The sequence below is a fragment of the Chionomys nivalis genome, chromosome 13, assembly GCF_950005125.1.
Source record: "Chionomys nivalis chromosome 13, mChiNiv1.1, whole genome shotgun sequence".
Taxonomy (NCBI): Eukaryota; Metazoa; Chordata; class Mammalia; order Rodentia; family Cricetidae; genus Chionomys; species Chionomys nivalis.
Genome location: NC_080098.1, coordinates 26,189,544 through 26,203,718, shown reverse-complemented (window position 1 = coordinate 26,203,718; position 14,175 = coordinate 26,189,544). Strand labels below are relative to the sequence as shown.

The window sequence follows — 14,175 nt, the reverse complement described above, 5'->3', positions numbered from 1 at the left end:
TGTGGTCTGAGCAGCCAGGCCACTGCTAGAGAAGCAGGCTGGTAGCAGCAGAATGGCAATTACTGGCTGAGATAGCAGTAGATTAAGGAGCAATCACTATGCAGAAGTTAAACAACACAACTCCTTTCAGCTTTGATGACAAGAGTACACTTCTCTCGTGGACTGGTCCCTACCCCATTAGCAGACATCCCATGACTCTGCATCTCCAACATCTCGGAGACTTCTATGCAGTGCAGGTTTCACCTTCACAGTCTCCCGTAATGGCTTCTCTGGGCCTCAATGTAGGAATTGCCCTGATGAATGATTGGTCTCCATGACTTTCCTTAAACATGGAAAAAGATTCCATAACCCCTTTCGTGTATCTGTGTTCTACTTGACTCTAAAACCAGAACCATTTGGCCAAAGCTTCCGAGTTCTGCTACCTGTTTGGACTGAGACTTGTGCCCCTCTTTGAAGTACATTTCATAAGCATTTAGTCATTGATGGTTTCCTTTGCTGCTTCAACTTTCCTTTAATTTCTCTTCACACTTGAAAGCTTAGGTAGGTAGGGCATTGCCCTGAGGGCAACACTTTTTCATTCCATTTTGAATCAGTTCACACATTAATTTATTGTCTTAATCACTGTTCTGTTGCTAGAAAGAGACACCGTGACCAAAGCAACTCTTGTAAAAGAAAGCATTGAATTGGGGGCTGGCTTACAGCTTCAGAGGGTTAGTCTAATATCATCATGACAGGGGTATGGCAGGAACACGGAGGCAGTTTTGGCACTGGAGCAGTAGCTAAGAGCTACATCCTGGTCCGCAGGCAAGGCAATGACTATTCCAACAAGGCCATAGCTCCAATCCTTCCAGTCCTTTTCAAACAGTTCTACTCCATGGTTTCTTTCTTTCTTTTTTTTTTTTTGAATTTTTTTTATTTTATTCTTTTTTAATTAAAATTTCCGCCTCCTCCCCATTTCCCATTTCCCTCCCCCTCCTCCCACACATTGCCCCCTCCCCCCACTCCCCTCCCCATCTCCCCACTCCTCTCCTTCCCCCCCCCCCCCGCTCCATTCCCCCTCCATTCTCCCTCCCTCTAGATACTGAAGAGCAGTCCAAATTCCCTGCCCTGCTGGAAGTCCAAGGTCCTCCCTCTTCTATCTAGGTCCAGGAAGGTGAGCATCCAAACAGGCTAGGCTCCCACAAAGCCAGTTCATGTATTAGGATAGAAACCTAGTGCCATTGTCGTTGGTTTCTCATCAGCCTTCATTGTCTGCCATGTTCAGAGAGTCCAGTTTCATCCCATGCTTATTCAGTCCCAGTCCAGCTGGCCTTGGTGAGCTCCCAATAGATCAGTTCCACTGTCACAGTGGGTGGGTGCACACCTCGTAGTCCTGACTTCCTTGCTCATGTTCTCCCTCCTTCTGCTCCTCATTTGGACCTTAAGAGCTCAGTCCGTTGCTCCAAATTGGGTCTCTGTCTCTATCTTGATCCATCGCCAGATGAAGGTTCTAAGGTGATATGCAAGATATCCATCAGTATAGGATAGGGTCATTTCAGGTTCCCTCTCCTCAGTTGCCCAAGGTACTAGCTGGGGACCTCTCCCTGGACACCTGCAAGCCCCTCTAGAGTCAAGTCTCTTGCCAACCCTAAGATGGCTCCCTTAATTAGGATATATATTTCTCTGCTCCCGTATCCACCCTTCCTATATCCCAACCATCCCATTCCCCCAAGCTCCCCTCATCCTCCCCTTCTCACGTTACTCACCCCATTTCCCCTTAGCCCCATGCCACCTCACCTGAAAGTTCCCAGTTTTTGCCCAGCAATCTTGTCTATTTCCCCTATCCAGGCGGATGACTATACGTTTTTCTTTGGGTTCACCTTTTTATTTAGCTTCTCTAGGATCACAAATTATATGCTCAATGTCCTTTGTTTATGGCTAGAAACCAACTATGAGTGAGTACATCCCATGTTCCTCTTTTTGGGTCTGAGATACCTCACTCAGGATAGTGTTTTCTATTTCCATCCATTTGCATGCAAAATTCACGATGTCATTGTTTTTTACCGCTGAGTAGTAGTCTAATATGTATATATTCCACACTTTCTTCATCCATTCTTCCATTGAAGGGCATCTAGGTTGTTTCCAGGTTCTGGCTATTACAAACAATGCTGCTATGAACATTCAAACATATGAGCCACACTCTCTACAATGCAAAATTGCAGGTTTTATCAGAGAAATATTTAGAGATGATTTCTTGTTAATTTACTTCCAGGAGTAATTGCCTTCATGGGGGAGTGTTTACTCTTCTGATTGGCATAGAATAGGGTTCTCCAAGTTTGTCTTGTGATCTCTGGGGTCAGCTACCTACTTGGCTGGCAGAGAGAATGTCACAATGACGAGGTCAGATGGTCATAAGGAATAATACTTACGATCCTATCTCCCCCGGCAGAGTCAGTCCCATATTTTGCCAAGGAAAATCATCAAAGTGACACCTTCACTAGTCGTGTGTGTGTGCATGTGTGTATGTGTGTATGTGTGTGTACATGTATAGGTATGTGCATAGAGGTCAAATGTAAATTTGAGATATTTTTCCTTAGGTGTTGTTCACCTTGCTTTTGGGATCTGTCCTAAACATCAGCTCCAGATACGAGATACTAAGTGGGAGGAATGGATGTCTCTGTCCTCTCTAAGTTACTACACCTGTAAAATATAGTCAAGATGTGAGTTGCCAATACAAGGATATTGTTAGGCATTAAGGAGAAAGTAGAGGTAAGCCATAGATACATTTTATAAAAAATACATAAAACATATCATATGTACTTTTTATGCCATATGGATTACATCTATATCTAAAATTGTACTTCTATTATGAGACTGGAAGTCACTTAAATAGTACAGTGATAGAATTAAACTTAATGGATCAAAAATATCCTGCTAATCATACATTATATGGTGAGGATTCTTGTAGAGGTTTGGGGTGTCTGTTTTCTATTACTCAATGCTAAGCTATGTAGATATTTTTTTATTTACGTTCCAGACTAAAATAAAATCCTCTTTCCTCTGAGTGAGGTGAGCTTGTCCCTTACAGCAGAAGCAGTCTCCCTCCAGCGAGCAGCTCTAGTCTCAAGGAGAACTGAGCACAGAGAAAGCCTGTCACTTCTCTTTGTCTTTAGTGGAATATCCAGCCAATAGGATCAAGGGACACGTTTGAAATGCGCGTTTCCTTTCTGGAGTTGCTCCTGTTCCGTGGGTAATTTGGATCTGGTTTTGGAGCAGACGGAAGTATAAATTATAACTAAATGGGTCCGTTGGAAACAATGAAAGGAGCTGCTGCAGAGAGGGTGGGGGCAGGGCTTGAGCAGGAGAACATTTGGGGAATGGAAATGAGACAGGTTCTGAAGTATTTTCAAACCCCTTTACCGCCATCTGTTAGAAGTCTACGTTGCTAGGGATTTATCATTTCCCATCAATGAGTCCTCTGGCTATGGAAAACATTTGGTAAAAGATGATTAGGCTTCCTTCTTCATGGTAAAAAAGGAAAGAAGGAGCATGAAGCTGGGGTGGAGCCAGAACCCTGGGCAAGAGTTTCCCAAGAGCTGCTGCTGCATGTTAAAAAGTCCAAGAAGGGACGTGCGTGTGTGTGTGTGTGTGTGTGTGTGCCATGTTATACATATAGGATCGGCACAGCCATGGATGACCCAGCAGTTTAGAAGATCAGACTACGAAATCGGTCTGCGATGAAGCTATTTTCACAGGGCCATCTGCAAGGTCTGTCAGTTCCCGGATTAACCATAAAATTTCTGAACCTGGGGCCAGTTTAGCACTTGGATCAATTTCTCAGATTGTAGAGTTAAAAAAATTTCTAGGGGCTAGTTGGATCAGTGGGTAGGAACACTTGCCGTGCCAGCATGAGCACCTGAGTTTGGATCTCAGTTCCCCCCTAAAAACCTAAGTGTGGTCAGGTAAGCAGGCTACCTCTAACCCCAGTGGACGAAGACAGGAGGATCACGTAGCTTTCTGAGTGACAGTGTAGCTCCAGTCTCCGTGAGAGCTCCTTCTCAAAATTACAGGGGGGGGGGGGGGTTGGGGGTCCTGAAAGAATTCAAAGAATTAAACTAAAAGGCAGAGTAATTGGGCAGGAGACGACATCTTCCACTGGCCTCTATACATATGGAGACATAAGCACATGAACTCATCTACATATGTGCTCATAAATCACACAAACACTCACACATGCACACACACACACAAACACACACACATGGGGCTGGGGGAGAGAGAGAGAGAGAGAGAGAGAGAGAGAGAGAGAGAGAGAGAGAGAGAGAGAGTAAATTCAACTATTTTGTAAAATGGAAATCAAGCAGAAAATGAGGATGGTTTTACAGTTAAATGGTTTCAGTTTTAGTTTTGGCTTCAAAGATTAATGAGGTAATCTATAAAACAAACACCTCCTACTGGAAAAGTGCCTTATTATCCCTTTATTAGCTATTTTATGCTTTGCTATGACAAAATGCCCAATGAGAGCATCTTAACTGAGGTCAGAAGTATTTTGGTGCAGTTTGAACGTACAGTTCGTTTTGGTGGTGGGAGGTATGGGAACAAGGCCATGAGGACTTGGGGAAGAAGGGTAGTTGCTAGCCAGACGGAGGGGAAATAGAAGGTGCAAAATGAGAGCTAATACCATGTGACAGAATGGAGTTTTATGTAAATATAAATGGGTTAATTTCAGTTGTAAGAGTTAGTTGGGACAAACCTAAACTAAAAGCCAAGCTTTCATAATTAATAAAAAGTTTTCATGTCATTATTTGGGGCTGGGGTCAGGAAAGAAAGTCAGTCTACAGCTGGTGGGGCTACTCCTTCAGTTGAGAAGCAAAAGGAGGAATTATCTTGCTCAGACTACATCCTCCTTTTATTCAGCCTAGGCCTTCAGCCAATGGAAAGTTAACATCCACTTTTAGAGCAAGTCTTCCCACTTCAGCTGATGCTGTCTGGAAATCCACCCCATCCCAGACATTCCCACCTCAATTGATGCTGTCTGGAAATGCGCACCCCCCAGACATGCTTGTAGGCCTATGTCTACGGTGGTTCAAGATTATATCAAGCTGAAAAATCAGTAGTACTCATCACAATCACCAACGACGGGTACCTGGAAATGGGGATGTTCACGTAGATCCCAAGTTCTATCGTTCTCTGTGTTCACCTGCTCTTCACACCCCATAGCCTCATCTCATCCGGAATAAGATGTGTCTCCAAGTCCAGTCTTCTAAGACACACAGGAACTTTTAGGCATTCTTTGGCTGCTTTGCTCAATTGCTCTTTCTTTCTCCTTCCTTTCTTCTTTTCTTCTCCCTCCTTCCCTCTCCTTCTTTCTTTCTAATATTGTTTAGTTATGTATTTTATGTATATAGGTGTTTTGTCTGCAGCTACACCTGCATACCAGAGGAGGTCATCAGATCCCACAGGTCTAGAGTTTATGAGCTGCCATGTGAATGGTGGGAAATGAACCCAGGACCTCTGGAAGAGCAGCCAGGGCTCTTAACCACTAAGCCATCTTTTCAGTTCTGCATGTTTTTCTCTTAAAGATACCAACCCAGTTGTTCTTAAGGTGGTTGTTTCCCTGGCTATTGCTGGAGGGTACTCCATTACTCCCCTTTCCTAAAACTGGAACCTTTATGTTATAACAAGGAGGACTGGAGAAAGCAGTGGTAAGTGGATTGGAAATCAAGCAGAAATACACCAGTTAAAAAGCTATTTCGTGTGTGTATGCATGTTCATACACATGTTAACACGTAAGTGTACAGGTGCATATGTGTGTGCATGAGTCTGAATGTGTATTCACGTGTGAGTGTATGTGGAGACCAGAGATCAACCTCATATAGAGTTTCTCAATATGCTGTCCATATATTTTTTCTGAGACAAGGTCTCTCACTGCCCTGGAACTTACCAACTAGCTCGTCTTACAAGCTGGTGTCACCACGCCTAGCTTTTTAACACAGGTTCTGGGGAACCAATCCAGATCCCCATGTTTGTATGGCAGGTACCTCACCAGTTGAGTTCTCTCCCCAGCTTGTTACAGCTAAGTCAACTGATTTTATAGTTAGTATTGATTTTGGTATTGGCAGAGATACATACATTTGTGCATTTTAACTATAATGAATACTTTATTCGGAAATACACTTTTCTCTTGAGAAGCTACAATAATAGCAGTTTCAAAGTATCACCACAGTACAAGCCAGCCTCTACTCAGCTGTGATTTCTTCAGCCAAAGAGAACATCATCCTTGCATTTTGTGGGTTTACCCCCATCCCTCTGGATTTAGAAAGAAAAGGAGAAGGAGGAAACAAGGAAACACGATACGCTTTTTAAAGTTTATGTTCAATTGTTCTGCTGTCCCAAGTGTTCACAGTTTTACTGACAATCATTCTCGGGGGAGGGGGTGGATCAGGGAGTTAGTAAAATCCAGGTTTGCAGGTTTTCCAGTTCACGACAGTTGAGACCTTTACATGTTGCAGCGTTTTGCCAACTGTAAAACACAGCCAACCATAAGATGAAACCACGATTATTTCAACGGGAACAGGAAGTAGACAAGGTCCAGAAAATGATGATCTGCAGGTGCTGGTGAGCGAATCCTGAGAACCTCGGAGCATCTCTAGAATAAACTGTTTCTGGTGGAATAATAATTAAAGTGTGTTTGCCAATTCCGCCTTTTGCTTCCTCGAACATTCTTCATTAGAAAGATACCATCAGCAGAAGAAAAGGAAACCAAACTCATTTGACTGTATCCGTGAATGTTTCTGCAAACAAAACATAATTTTGTGATTATGTTAATCAGATAAATGTGTTTTGTTTGGTTCAGAAAGATTGGAGAATTTTTGACCCAATTATGAAATTTACATTTTAAATATGAAACATATGGGTATATATTCACAGATTACATAACATCCTTGCGTGTGTAAAAAGGAACAGTCTGACAGATGTTCAGAGAGGACTGGACGTAGAAGACATATCAGGTGTGAGTTAATGACAGCGGCAGCTAGGATTTGATTTTATTGCCAAAAAAGGCAGACGGGAACTCAGCTTCTGCGGAGCCTCCTGAGATCACTGTATTCCCCAGTCATAGCTTCTTCAAAAGATGTATTCTTTCTGCCAAACCTGGCCATATGAGTCGTTGGAATAGATTGGTTTCGGTACTCAGTGTGTTTTTCAGGGATGCTGGGCTAGCCTTAGTAACAGTAAAACAAACAAACACTCTTTACGCCATCCTTCCATCATTTCATAAGGTCTTTGGTTCTCGTCATATAGAAATATTCCTCAAACTATGGTTCTTTAATGTCTGCTCTGACTTTTTAAACTTAGAGTAACCGAACAAGCACAGTGATCAAACCATTATTGTATGAAGGAATATGGCTTCGAGAATGTTTATTACAGATTTGTATGTCGCAGGAAACAGCAACAAAGATGACTAGGACCCATTTAAATGTTTGGAAAGGGAACATTGGTTAAATAAATCAGACTAGTTCACTATAAAGACATACTAAACAGCCACTGGAAAATGAGGAGGGATTTTTATATCAAAAGAAAATACAATGTACAAAGGGAATAAGACAAGTTATGAAACAGTGTAAAATAGGATGTTATTCCATTACCATTGCCCAGACAAATCAAATGGCTGAGAGGACTCACCTAGCTGGGAGATGGAGCTGCAAATGATTTTAATGACAGACCTTTTGTTCTCACATGCGTATATGTGTGTATATATATATATATGTATGTATCTTTCCATGGGTATGTGAGAATTCTAATTTTTCTACAAAAAAAAACAGATATAAATCACAACATCTGATCTGTTTGCAGTGATCAATACAAAGACTTAACTATTATTGTGACTATGGTAACAATCAGTTGTGCACATTGCTCATGAATAATTTAATTCATTTCTACGGCAAATGCTTCTTAAATTTAATTTCCATCAATTCCATGTGTGCAGACCTCATTGTGAAAGCATTCACCATTGTTACCTTCTTACCCCTCTTCTACTCTTACTGATCCCCTTCTTTTGTCAAGTATTCCTCATCATCATCCTTTCATGTCTTATGTGTGTTTGTGTGTGTGTGTGTGTGTGTGTACACAAGTAGCCACAGCTGCTGTGTGTTCATGAGAATATTGGCCATTTGTAAGGCCTCATCCCATCCTCTTACTATCTCGTCACTTCTTGTTCTTGTGATGTTCCTTCCCAAAGAATGGATAACACAGTTGTCTTATTTTGTGCCAAATACTCAACAGTTATTTATTTTCAGCATTTTGAACAGCCATGAGTCTCTGTATTAACCATGGCTCACTACAGAAGGAAGTCTCTATCCAATGTGGATGACAGCACTGGTACAGGGCCTGGCAACTGCCAGCAGTTGTTTTTGTGAATATAAACAAGTATGATTTCAAAGATTTTATCAATTTATTACTGCGATCAGGTTTGCTTAGATATATACAAGAGAGATGGGGGTGGTCACGGGCTAAATATGATGAAAGTTTGCGCCTTTCAGCGGGGAGAGGGTGAAGTGCTAATGCAGAAGGTGACAATGGGGACTGCAAATATTGGAACAAGTTTCTCTTACTCCTTGGACCACCATATCTTGGCACTTAGGAGCTATGGGAAGATACTGTACATGCTCAGAGGAAGAGGGGTCATCTGTGGATATTTCCTCAAGGCATAGAACACTTTTCAGAGTTAAGTCTACAAAGATATGTAGAGCCATTGAAAACACATAAATAATAATGAGTCTCCTTGCTTCACAAAAGTGTATTTCCCTTTAATATGTATATATTTTCCTGTCTCTGCATCTCTGTCACATTATTGCTTACATCAGTCAAACACAGTAAAAACTCATTTTTAAATGAAAAACAAAATGGAGAGCAATTACAGATCTGTTGGTTTTACTACAGACTTCATGCTTTAAATGATCTTAAGAAGGCTATCTAATTTACAAGTCAAAAGAAATTTCATCATTTTTGCTATTTCCTCCAAATCGCTCTTTCTTCCTTATAAAATGTTAATTTTATTCAACTGACAGTAATGAGAATTACAACTGAACAGATAGCATATATATAGCTTCTCTACTTGAAACTGACATCATCTTGGAAAATATACCCTTTATTTTTAAATAAATTCAAATATTTTTTTAAACAAAATCAAAGTTTTTATTTGAAAAGTGAATTCTGGAAAATACTACCCCGTGTAAGGGCCTTTGAAAGAACTGTTTCAAAGGACTGTTTTCCATGACTCATAACTTACTTTGCTCTCTTTCAGCCCCAGAGGAGCCGAGCTCGATATGTGGTATAAATGTGTTCTATATCTTGTTTTGCTTTGTTATCAAATTCTTATTGAAATCCATCATAGAAAACGGAAAAGATAGTTTTTTACAACAAAAGAGGAAAACAATGTCAACTACCTAGGGAAAAAGAAATGGAAGTTGTGAAATGGTACTAGGGAAAAAAAAATTGAAATGTTTGGAAGTTCCAGGATGTTCAATAGTTCTCATAGGATTGCCTGAGAAGGGAGCTCATTTAACTTTTGTAGAAGCAAATAAAACTTGTCTGGTGTGTATTTTGAGACTGAAATGAAACTTTCTAGAAAATATTTTCTTATTAATTTGAAGAGGTGAATATTTTATTAATCACCTCTTCTACCAACTCCTGACCCCTCTTACAGGCTCAGGTACTGTATTTGCAAAAGACTTATTCAAGTGCTGTGGGAACATTAATTCAGAGTGAAGACCAGCTGGATGGCCCCATCCTAGAAAGGTGAACCATCCTAATATTCTGCTCTGCCATCCACTGAGACAAGAATGTGCTGTGGGATACTGCTTTTGTAAACTGAAGATTCGCCACTCATATTAGTTTAATAAAATGCTGATTGGCCAGTAGCCAAGCAGGACGCATAGGCAGGATGACCAGACAAAGAGAATTCTGGGAAGAGGAAAAACAGAGACACAGTCTCCACCCAGATATAGAGGAATCAAGATGAGAATGTTTCACTGATCAAAGGTACCAAGTCACATGGCTAAACATAGACAAGAATTATGTATTAATTTAGGTTATTTAGGTTATAAGAGCTAGTTAATAATAAGCCTGAGCTAATAGGCCAAACAGTTTATAATTAATATAAGCATCTGTGTGTTTCTTTGGGACTGAACACCTTCAGGCCCAGGCGGGACAGAAACTTCTGTCTACAAGAATGAGTAAGAAAAGGCAATTATTTAGATAAACTAGTCATGTTTTTAATTCTGTTGATACTCTTCCCTTTGAGGACAGAGCCCAGTTGCCCACTCTCAGCCATAGAATCGCCTCAATGATACATTTTTTAAAAATCTCAAATGTTGCAGAAGTGACTTTGTCTTGCACCCAGCATAGATCAGGGGAAATTATGTAGTTTGTAGAGTATTTACTCTTCACATTGTTAGTTGTGATTTTCTTCCTTGTCAAATACATAAGAGAAACAGTGTAAAGGAGAGAAGACTCACTTGGGGTCATGGTCTCTGAGGCCTAAATGTGTGCTCACTGGCTCCATTGTCTATTCTATGGAGCAAAGGAGAAACATTGTGGAAGAGGGACATAAAGGAACTTCATGTCAGCCACAAGGCTAAGAGGAATAATAGGAGGAGGCCAGAGCCAGATGGATCCTCATAGGCACACCATAGCAACCCAACCCATGGTTTCATAAAACTTTAAATCCATCAACAGACTGCTTTCATCATTTAATCATCTTAGAAAGTCAGGAGCCTCATCATTTAATCATCTTAGAAAATGAATGTCCTCATAGACAATCCAGAAGTGAGATTTTCAAATGCCTTAGTCATTTCTAAACCCAATCAAGTAGAAGGAAAAAAAAAGAATAAAAATTAAGAAATCCACCTGTCCAACAGTCCCAGGCCACTATGTCATGAGGAAGTCCAAGTTACTAAAAAGCCCATAGTTAAGTAATCTCATTCATAAACCCAGCCTGGAGCCTCCCCAGCTCAGGGAACAGACATGTTAGTGAAGAAATCTTTGCCTCCCAGATGGTTCTGGTGTTAGAAAATGGAGTAACTTCAACATTTGCATTGTTCCAGCTGAATCCTGCTGTCCTTCAAGATTTCACCACATTCTTGTAGAGAGAGTTGTGTGGCTGTGGGCCTATGCTATGCAGCCACAATGGATCCAAGTTCAAAACGGTAATTTTGAAAGGCATTTCCAAGAGACCAAAGTCAATCAAAGATATCCAGAAATTGCTAACTCTATAAAGATGGAGACAGCTATGAAGTATGCCCAGGCTGATTGGGAACAGGCTCCTCGACTTTAAATGAGAAGGCTGATGTGAAGGGACCTGAGGACGAGAGGAAACACCCCCTTACTGGTGTGTCCTCAGATGAAAGGTTTTGTGGTGCTATTCATTCCTCATTGACTAAACAGATGGAAAATGAGGTGGCAAGCCTCACAGCTACTGGGAAGAAGTTATACTAGTTGGAATTAGTAAAAAAAAAAAAATTAAGTGCATATTTTGTAGGACTCACTCTGACCCATTTTTGATGCTATTCAAAGACATCAGACGAAAGATCCTACTTTTGGAAATACATCAATTATTGCTCTTGAATTGTTAAATTATAGTTTTGAGTTTGATAAAGTTTTTTTTTTATCACTTTTAATCAGTTCAAGCCTGTTATCTCTCATAAGACAGTAGAGAAGCCCATCTTCGCTCTCAGTACCACTGTACCTGCTGGGAGCATGAGCGTTTATGATGACATCGATGCTGATGTGCTACAGAATTACCAGGAGTACAGTCTGGTCAACATCATCTACTACTCCCTGAAGGAGTCCACCACCAGTGAGCAGAGTGCCAGGATGAAGGCTTCTGATATGACTGACAAAGTGACATTGACACACAATCAAGCCCGTCAGGCTATCACCAGAAGGTGATTGAAACAATTTCTGGGGTCACTGCTGTGGATGAATGAAAATCAAGTTGCAGCCTTATACAAGATGTAAGGAAGGGGGAAAAAGCTGATTTCAAATGATTGCTGTTTTCGTGAGAAACTTGATCCACTGAATTATAAAGACAGCAAGATGTTTGTAAATTATCTTACAATAAACAACTTAGAATGAAAAGAATAGCAGAAAAACTCATCCTTCTTGTGGCATTTGAAGATATTCTTATCCAGTAACACAAACCTCTTCATTCTTTTTTACTAACTAGTTTTTTGCTGTTGTTGTTGTTTGTATGCTAATTTTATGTAGCAATAGATGCCTGCTTATACTGTGTGAGTTAGACCTAAGAAAAAAATAAATGGTTGGGATAATATGATGTCAATATACTACTCTGAAACTTCACTTTTCGGATGAAGGACATTGGGTTATGTAGTTCTGAAGCACAATTAATAAAAGCTCAGGGTCAGAAATTGGGGTTCAACCTGAAGATCTGAAAAGCAAAACAGTCAGCCACTGGCTTGTACCTCGACCTCAGTCTGAAAGTGGTGATCCTGCCTTCAGGAATCTCAGAATGATGCAGTGACTGAGAGCTGTTTTCTCCTATTTTAGAATCCTCTCTAGGACTGGGTAAAGGCATGCACCACTGTGATTAAAGGCAGGACACCACCTGATTCGTATGGCAACTAGTGTGGCTACTGGGATTAAAGGTGTGTATTATCGTAACCTAAAGGCTGACCAGTGGGAAACTGTTTTACTCTCAGATCTTCAGACAGTCTTTATTTATTAAAATACAATTGAATGTCACTACATAGTTCTAATGAAGTATAAAGTTATTAGATGCCTGGAGCTTTCAGTATAACAGAATCATGTGGGTTTTTTTTTTTTTTCTGTTTCAGGTCTTTAAAGACTTGTAGCTGAGTAGAATTGCTCTCACATTCTCCTAAGGAAAATTAGATATTGCTTTCCATTGTATTCTAGTCTTAGTCTTCGGAATTTCTACTTTTGGTCACTAATAAATGCCATTTCGGGTCGGGCTGTAATGCAGTGGCGATGCTAACTCCCACGCAGGCCACTCCCACAGTATCACTGTCGGTTTTGCCAGGGACTCTTTCGGCCTGTAGAGAGGGCTCAGTCACTCAGAGTTTTACGGGTTATATTTTCTGGAAAACTTTGGATTCCAACTTTGGATCAAATGGATATAATTTTTAACACTGAACAAACTAGAAATTAATGTAATAAAACAAGTTTAGGTATAAGGAGCTTCAATTTAGAAGATTGTTAACAGGAAGGAGCTTCAATTTAGAAGATTGTTAACAGGAACAATTCAAAGAAATTAGATGATATTAGATATGCTTTTTTTTTTAACCTAATTATGTCTGGGAGGAGAATGCTGTTCTGTTCATAAGAACACTTGAAGTGCATTGTTTGACTCTTTGTTCTTTTTTTTAATTCAGAAATTATAAAGTACTTCTCTTCCCCTTTATAAACATAGAATCAAAATGATTTGCTTCTGAGGAAAGTTTTTGAATGTTTTTGAAAGTTTCATGAATGTCTAGCATATATGAACAAAAACTTATAGTGGATAAAATGCTTACATTTTCCCGGAATCTGTAAGAGCTATTTAGGACAAGAATTTATCTTGTCCTTTGTCTTGCAATCATTGTCATGCAGCAGCATCAGGAATTATTAAATAGGCTCCAGGCAGGAAAGTGGGTAAGCTGGCTGCAAACCTTCACCCCTTCCTATCCTCCAAACACAATCCTCCAGTCCTGCTGTGACCTCCCTTCTCCTCTGCCCCCATCTCCAGTGGGTAACACAGATCTTCTTCCTCCCCACTCATCCTGTTATTCCAGCCCCAAACTCCAGCAAATATTCTCTACGAAGTCACTAGCCAAGCCTGACAGAGAAGCAAGTAGGCCAGAAAAGTAATTAAGTGAGCTTCAGATATCCACTCTCCCTGCTTTCCTGAATATACAAGCCCTCAGTCACATCTCCAGTTCTGTAACAGATTGCCTGTTAATGACCTCTCCTTAACCTCTGCCCCCATTACCAGAGGACTAAGCAGATCCTAGTAGAACATACTACTTTCTTTCCCCAGATGCCCTCATATCTCCCCTTCTAGGTCACCCCCATTCCTAAGGGTCAGCTCCCCATGCCTAGAAACACATTTTACCAGGAGCTCCTGTTGTCTGAGGTTTCTGTCCTGCCAAGTTCTCAGAGTTGTTACGTCCCAAAGAA

The 14,175-nt window shown here is 40.7% G+C and overlaps 1 pseudogene; it reads left to right on the top strand.

Annotated features, from left to right (window-relative positions):
* The first annotated feature begins 8,309 nt into the window (after positions 1–8,309).
* Positions 8,310–11,966, top strand: LOC130886123 (ATP synthase subunit gamma, mitochondrial-like; annotated as a pseudogene).
* The last annotated feature ends 2,209 nt before the right edge of the window (positions 11,967–14,175 follow it).